The sequence below is a fragment of the Marmota marmota genome, unplaced genomic scaffold (genome assembly GCF_001458135.2).
Source record: "Marmota marmota marmota unplaced genomic scaffold, marMar, whole genome shotgun sequence".
Lineage (NCBI taxonomy): Eukaryota > Metazoa > Chordata > Mammalia > Rodentia > Sciuridae > Marmota > Marmota marmota.
The window spans coordinates 190866-198020 of NW_026005973.1; positions in this window are offsets into that span (position 1 = coordinate 190866).

Consider the following 7155-nt stretch of genomic DNA (forward strand, 5'->3'; position numbering starts at 1 on the left):
ACATAAGAGTAAAACTTTCCCATGTGACCAGAGTTCCTCTAACCTAGACCCCATCTGTCTGAGTTAGAATGGATTCCAGAACCTGGAGAGAGGCTGAGACTGTTGAATGATGGCTTCTTAAAGTGCCACCAGAACAGGATATTGATAAGACACAGGTCAATTCATTTTTGTCTCAATGAGATAGCTAGTAGCTTCTCACTGGGGGAAAGTTGTGATATACAAAAGGCTTTGGAACCTGATCTCATGAGGATTGGGCATGATTAGGATTAAGAAAGTCTAATAGTGAGACATGGAGCATGCCGGTGACCCCGACTACTTGGGAAGCTGAGGCAGGAGGATCATAGGTTGAGGCCAGGCTGGGCAACTTAAAGAGACCCTGTCTCTAAATAAAATATTAAAAGGTATGGGGTGTCATTGTGGGCATGCCCAAAGACCCAAGTTCAATTTCCAGGTACAGTGAAAAAGACAAAAAGAAAAAAATCATGATATAATAGTTCAAAACTGGTGAATACAGCAAGGATAATGTTTTTGAGGTGTGAGATTCAAAGAGTCTAGAGAAATAAACGGTTGTTAGATGCATTCTGTTGAAGAATCAAACAAATTGACATTTGCTTACTTTTTTTTGGAAAATTCCTAAAATAAATTATAGTTATTTGCAATTTTTATCTTCCATGGTAAAGGTTTCCTGAAATAATGCAAATTGAGCATCCTGAATCTAAAAATCTAAAGCCCAAAATGGTCCAAAGTTGGAAACATTTTGAGTTCTGACATGATGCTATGAGTAGAAAATTCCATACCATGAAACTTGGATTCATGCATAAAATCATTAAAAATATTGCATAAAATTCCCTTGGATGTATGGGTATAAGGTGTTTAGGAAACATTAATGAATTTTAACAGGCAATGTGGCACACTTCTGTAATCCCAGCTACTCAGAAGGTTGAAGAAGGAGGATCACAAGGTCAAGGCAAACTTGGCAATTTAATGAGACTGTATCTCAAAATAAAAATAGCTGGGAATTGAGATCACTGTTAAAGCATCCCTGGGTTCAATCTTCAGATGACCCCCACACGTACACTCATATACACAAATTAAAATTTCATGTTTAGGTTTGGTTCCCATCCCAAACACATCAGGTATATGTTATTATTCCAAAATCTGAAACAATCCCCCATATTTTTAATTCTAAGAATTTCAGATAAGCATCAGAATAGCCAAGCATGTCTATTCAGGGTACTCGACCTGGACACCTTTCAGTCACTCATCAAGACAGTAAAAATAATCCTGAAAACCAGAAACTGATCCCTCACACCACACAACACGGTGATGCCCTTTGAATTCATGTTCCATCATGGACTAGGAAAGTTGTTCAAGATCTGGACAGACTTTTATCTACTAGAATCCAGCATGGTTTGTATGAGTGTTTGTTGGAGGACAAGTCACATTGGATGACACAGTGACCTTTTCCACATGCCTCCTGGTCTATGTGCAGTCTGGAAGCAAGAGGACTCTCCTGTAGCTTCCAAAGTGATTACTCAGTTGCAGACAGACAAAGTGAACCAGGCATCCTGGAGCATGCCTATAATCCTGGAAGCAGAGGCAGGAGGATCACAAGTTCAAAACCAGCCTCAGCAACTTAGCAAGGCCCTAAGCAACTTGGTGAGACCCTGTCTCTCAATAAAATATTAAAAAGGAATGGAAATATGGCTCAGTGAACAAGTGTCTGTGGGTTCTATCCCTGATACCAAAAAAAAAAAAAAAAAGAGAGAGAGAGAGAGAGAGACAAAGAAGAGAGCAGGCTTAGCAGAGGTAAATGCTGATGTGCCTGGAAAGGTCAAGCCAGGCTGGAAGTACACAGCCTGGACCTGGAAGCAGACAAGTGTGGCCCCAGGAGCAGACTTGATCTCCTTTCTAATCAGGAATAACCTACCTCCTAGGGTGGAACACTGAGCCTGATTTACCTAAAAGTACTTGGAGTGGAAGGTTGTGGGACAAACATTTATTGAGAGCCCACAGGCATTTGTTAGACATTATTTGCATGGAAAAGTTCAACATATTCACAATCCACAATCAAATATTCCCAATATTTAGAGAGACCTCTATTTATAGGAAACTTGAAGCAAGTCTCTAATATGAAGGAAATACTACTTAGTTTAGGTTTCTTCATCTAGTGGACTTCTCTTTGACAAAATATTTTTTAAAAAGCACCAGAGGCTGGAGCTCAGTTGGTACAGTGGAAGGCCCTGGGTTCAAGCCCCAGCACCACCAAAAAAAAAAAAAAGCTCTAGTCAATATCTTCCACAAGAATGTGCTACCCAGCCAGACAAGGAAAAGTCTGACCCCCCAACAACAGTAAGAACCCCTTCTTTCTAGAACCTGCTTCCTATCAGTGCTTCCAATTTGCTCCTTAACATTCTTCCAGGTTTGGTGCCAGAATGAGGGAGCCCTCTACTGGGAACAGTCTCTCCCATTCTCTCTTCCTCTGTTTTGTCACTCCTCCACCATGTGCAGTGCTAATGCAGTGACTTCCTGAGCTTAGTGTTGCTCTCTCCTGGGCTTCTGCCATGCTGCTCTCCCTGGCTCTCCTCCCCCAGAGCTCCATCTCAGATCCTCTCTCCTCCTACCCATTGAAAAGTTTTCATTCTCTTTTCTTCTCTTTGCTCATTTCCTTTAGGACCCAGAGCCTCTCCAAATACTTTCATCCCAAGGACATTTGTACCTAGGACTCTTCCAAAGTGCTCCTGAGTTCCAGCATACCCTGACTTTGAGAACTGACCTGGCAGGAGTGCCCACCACCCAGCTTTCCACTGCATCTGCTGAACCCCTCTCAGCTCATGGCATCCTGCCCTCAATAGACCCATTAAAAGCTCCCCGCTGCCTACAGAAGTTCTCTGAACTCCAGCCTTGGATTCACTCTCCAGTGTGGTCTGGCCCAGCTTCCCCACTTCCAAACACCCACCAATCCCAAGTGGGTCACTCCCTCCTGCTAGACTGTGAGGCTCCTTTTCCCCTCCTCTAAGAATTTTCCATATGGTGCCTTCTGCCTCCTTGATGTCTCCAAGCCCAGTATCTGCATGTTCCCATTTTGCTCAGGATTCTCTAGTCTTTTGAACATAGGTTCCAAAATACCTTGAAAAGTAGTCAAGTTTCAAAAGGTCATCTCTAGTGGGCATGCTGTCCCAGGTCAACAGATGATGCGGTTGAGCCCATAGCTGCTACCCCAAAGAAAGTCACTAACTGCCACTAGAAAATTTCAGAAGTGTAAAACAACAACAACAACAACAACAATCCCCACCCAAACCCACACCTCACAAAAGAAAATTCACCTATATGAAGAAGTTTAAAAAAAAAAAAAAAAAAAAACAGTCAGGGGAGGTAGTGCACATCTGATATCCCATCGAATCAGGACTCTGAGGACCAAGGATCATGAGTTCCAGGTCAGCCTCAGCAATTTAGGGAGGCCCTAAGGGACCCTGTCTCTAAATAAAATATTAAAAAGGGTGGAGATATGGCTCGGTGGTGAAGCGCCCTGAAGTTTTATCCCCAATACCAAAATAGAATGAAACAAACAAAAAAACCACAATACATTATGAGCCATGCTTCTTGGTGAATACCTGTAATCCCAGTAACTCCAGAGGCTTAGGCACCAGGATCTCTAGTGAGGCCAGTCTCAGCAATTGAGTGAGACTCTAAGCAATTTAGCAACACGCTGTCCCAAATTCTTTTTAAAAGGGCTGGGGAAATGCTTCAATGTTGAGAGCCAACAGCCTAAGGGGCCCCAGCAAACTTCCAGCTGATTGGCTCACTGTGGCACCAGCAAACTTCCAGCTGCCAGCTGATTGGCTCCTCTGCGGTGATGCTCATTGGGCTGTTTCCCTGCCCTTTCAGAACATGGAGCTGCTCATTGTGGGACTCTTTTGGCTCCGCCCATGCGACCCAGCCAATGGCCTCAAGAGCAGGAGGAGTGGGGGGTTGAGAGGCTCACCAGAACCCAGTGGTGGCAGTTGGGCTCTGAGGGAATTACTGAAGAGCTCCTCTGGTAGGGCGTGTGTGTTCTAAAAATAAAGTTTCTGTTTGACAATGGCTCGTGAATTGTGCACAGCCAGACTGAGGCATTCATTAGCCCAATGTCTCCCTCTATGGCATCATGGGCAAATACCCGGTATTCTACTCCTTTGATACCTAGTTTTGTTAAACCCTCCTCCTATGGGGCAATTCCTTTTAAAATGTTTGTTCACAATTGTAGCATGTTTTTGGCCTGGCACCTAAAGCCTGTTGTACTGAAGCTGCCAAGACTTGCCCTTGTTCATTAATGTCCAAAGGCTGTAACCTCTGTGGTTTCTCATTTTCAGGAGTGGGGGTGCAACTCAATGCTAGAGGGGTTTCCCCCATGAACAAGATCCTGGCTTCAACCACCAGTACTGCAAAAAATAAAAGCACAAGTATTGAAAACACAGGGAAGAGAGTTCATCTGTATGGAGTTAGGCAGTAAAATTCAAAAACTATTCAACTACATACAGTAAGGACAAAGTACGTTGGAAAAGGTAAAACTTTTAATAGCAAAATGAATATATTCAAATGGAAAAAGCAGATTCACTGATACATGATAAGATTATGAAATATCCTTCCCTATACATTCAGCAGTTTCATTTTTTTTCTTCTCTACTTTACCCTGCCACCTTACACCTGTAAATTCCTATTACTTTACCCATCTGTTCCATGGACAGATTCCTTCCTCCCGGCTCAGTAATACAGATTCTTCACACTAGGCAAACTACAATGACTATCATCAAATTTTTAAAATATGCCCTTTAACCTTCCTAACATCTGGGTAAGACTACTCCTTTTGCCTCATCCCCAGTTAGCTCCCACTCTTCTGGACAGACATGATATTGTGTTCATCAGTTTTCTAGATCTATGTTGGGGTGAGGAGAGTTAGTTGCAGCCACCTATGTTGTTTTCTCCAATAATTCTTTCAAAGTGGGTACATGAGAAATAGACTTCCTAAATTCTTCCATATCAAAAAATATCTTTGTTTGACCCTGGAAATCAAATGCAAATTTGGATGGATACAGGATTCTAGGGTGAAAGCCTTTCTTAGGTGTTAACTTTTTTCTCTCTAGAAGCTTTTAGGACTCTCTCTTTATCACTACAATTCAAAAACTTCACCAAGATGTGTCTCAGAGTCAGTCTGTTTTTATCAATCACACTGGGGATTCGGTGAGCCCTCGCTATCCCAAGACTACAATCCCAAATCTCTGGAAAATCTTCTTCAATTACTTCCTGAAGTATGTCCTCTGCTTCATTCTCTTCACTCTCTTTTTCTGGGATTCCTATCAAACGGAGGTTGGCACTACTGAATCTATCCTCCCTCTCCTTTAGCATTAATTTATTATCTTATTGGCCACAACGTGCATGATATCCCTAGAGAATTGTAGCGTTTCATCATCTAGATTGCAAAGTCTTTCTTCAAGGATATCTATTCTACTCCTCAGATCATCTATTGAATTCTTAATTTCCAGGATATCTGTAAGGCATTTTTTAATTTTTCCAATCTCTTCTCCCATCTCTCTGAGGACACTGATCACAGTTGTTCTGTAGTTTGTTTCTGTTTCCTGGATTAGGTCTGCCTCATTGGATGTTTGTGTTTGAAGAGTCTTCAGCATAGAAAACTCTCCTACTTCCTCTTCCTCCTCCTTCTCAGAATTTCGTACCTTACTGAACACCATAATCTCTTCATCAGCTCCCATCTTACCCATCACTCTTGTTGCAGGAACAAGGCGACAGGTTGAGTCCCGTTTCTCACATAATATTGAGTCATCTTTGCCCTCCTCCTCCTCCTCCCACCACTCCTTCTCCTCCCACCACTCCTCCTCCTACCACCACTCCTCCTCCTACCACCACTCCTCCTCCTACCACCACTCCTCCTCCTACCACCACTCCTCCTCCTCTTCCCCAGAGGTCTCCACTTCTTCCATTTCCTCTTGTCCCTCCTCTTCCACATCACAGGCCCCTTCTTCCTCTTCTGCCCTCACATAAAATATGTCTTCCTTGTGGGTCTCTGAGTCTTCTCCTGTCACCTCAAAGGTAGGGATTCCTTTATTCTTCCACTCTGAAAACTCTTCCTCCTGAGTCTCTAAGTTCTTCACTTCTAGCCTAGACACTTTTACCTCTTTGGTGAATACGAAATGCAAGCCATCATTTACTATTCCTCCAGCTTCATGTTTTGAATTTACTACATCATTACCCTGAAAGTCAAAAGAAAAGTTCGGTAAATTGTATGTCTCTTACAAAATTAAAAATTTTCACTTCACTCTCTAAATTTAATATGACTACCACTTTGACAATGAACTGGGAGAACTGCTTCAATATTTCTTCTTGTTCTTCGTCTTTTTTTTTTTTTTTTTTTTTTTTTTTTTGGTGCTGAGGATCAAACCCAGGGCCTTGTAGTAATTACATGTTTATGAAGGCCTAGTCCCCAAGCAAGGCAAATGTCTGTATGATTATTCCAACACACTCATAGCTACTTTAGTAGTACTCAACAAATTTTCATGATGTCTTTATGCCTACCTTGGTCCTTCTACATTCCTATCCCTTGATGCTTTGTACATAACAGACTCTAAATGACTATTTTCATCACTTGTCTGTTTATTGCAATAAGTCCTTGTAACCAGGCACAGTGGTGCTAGCCTATAATCCTAGCAGCTCATGAGACTGAGGCAGGAGGATGTAAGTTCAAAACCAGCCTCAGGAAAAGCTGAAGCCTAAGCAATTCATGGAGAAGCTGCCTCTAAATAAAATACAAAAAAGGGCTGGGGATGTGGCTCAGTTGTGGAGCACTCACCTGGCAGGTGAGAGACACTGGGTTTGATGCTCAGCACCACACACACAAACAAAAGAATTTAAAAACTTAAAGACAAAAAAAGAGGTGGGATGTAATTCGGTGGTAAAGTACCTCTGTGCTCAATTCTCATAACCCCAAATAAGTAAATGTAAACAAAAATTGTGAAGAAATGTCAAAGTAATTATTTTTAATGTCATGCTTTTTCTTGTTTTTCATGTTTCATAAATACTGATTTTCCAGGCTCAGGATACAGCTCAGTTGGTAGAGTGCTAACCTCGCCTGTGGAAGGCCCTGGGTTCAGAGCCCAGCAC